Below are 1,141 nucleotides of genomic sequence, written 5' to 3'. Positions count from 1 at the left end.
GTGGAGCACGACTGTCTCCGTGGCGCAAATGGCTAGGGCGATCGGCTGTTAACCGGAAAGTTGGAAGTTCGAACCCTCCCGGGAGGGGTGTGTTGCTTTTTCTTTGCACTGATAGCTTTGAAGATATGTTCTGACGGTGGTGAGAGGGGAGCAGGACTGTCTCCGTGGCGCAATTGGCTAGCGCGATCGGCTGTTAACCGAAAGGTTTGAGGTTCGAGCCCACCCGGTGGTGGTGCGGCGCTTTTTTTTCTTTGGGCTGATAGCTTTGAAGATATGTTCTGATGGTGGTTAGAGTGGAGCGCGAGTGTCTCCGTGGCGCAATTGGCTAGCGCGATCGGCTGTAAATCGATAGGTTGGAGGTTCGAGCCCACCCGGGGATGGTGCGGCGCTCTTTTTTCTTTGGGCTGATAGCTTTGAAGATATGTTTTGATGGTGGTGAGAGTGGAGCAGGACTGTCTCCGTGGCACAATTGGCTAGCACGTTCGGCTGGTAACCGAAAAATTGTAGTTTCAAGCCCTCTCGGGAGTGGTGGGTTGCTTTTTTCTTTGCGCTGATAGCTTTGAAGATATGTTCTGATGGTGGCTAAAGTGGTGCAGGACTGTCTCCGTGGCGCATTTGGCTAGCGCGTTCGGCTGTTAACCGAAAGGGTTGAGGTTCGAGCCCACCCGGTGGTGGTGCGGGCTTTTTTTCTATGGTCTGATAGCTTTGAAGATATGTTCTGATGGTGGTGAGAGTGATGCAGGACTGTCTCCGTGGTGCAATTGGCTAGCGCGATCGACTGTTAACCGAAAGGTTGGAGGTGCGAGCCCACCCGGTGGTGGTGTGGCGCTTTTTTTCTTTGGGCTGATAGCTTAGAAGATATGTTCCGATGGTGGTGAGAGTGGTGCAGGACTGTCTCCGTGACGCAATTGGCTAGCGCGATCGGCTGTTAACCGAAAGGTTGGAGTTTCGAGCCCACCCGGGGACAGTGTGTCGCTTTTTTTTTCTTTGCGCTGATAGCTTTGAAGACATGTTCTGATGGTGGTGAGAGTGGAGCAGGACTGTCTCCGTGGCGCAATTGGCTAGCGCGATCGGCTGTTAACAGAAAGGATGGAGGTTCGAGCCCACCTGGGGGTGGTGCGGCGCTTTTTTTCTTTAGGCT

General features: G+C 53.5%; 1 non-coding gene across 1 annotated transcript; it reads left to right on the top strand.

The window, feature by feature from the left end:
• Positions 1-306: 306 nt before the first annotated feature.
• On the top strand, positions 307-380 carry TRNAY-GUA (transfer RNA tyrosine (anticodon GUA)). The gene has a single exon. It is a non-coding gene; the product is annotated as a tRNA-Tyr (tRNA).
• The last annotated feature ends 761 nt before the right edge of the window (positions 381-1,141 follow it).

This window comes from Rhipicephalus microplus, unplaced genomic scaffold (assembly GCF_043290135.1).
Source record: "Rhipicephalus microplus isolate Deutch F79 unplaced genomic scaffold, USDA_Rmic scaffold_40, whole genome shotgun sequence".
NCBI classification, from domain to species: domain Eukaryota; kingdom Metazoa; phylum Arthropoda; class Arachnida; order Ixodida; family Ixodidae; genus Rhipicephalus; species Rhipicephalus microplus.
The sequence above is the reverse complement of the archived record's forward strand: the minus strand, read 5'-3'. Positions and strand labels throughout refer to the sequence as shown.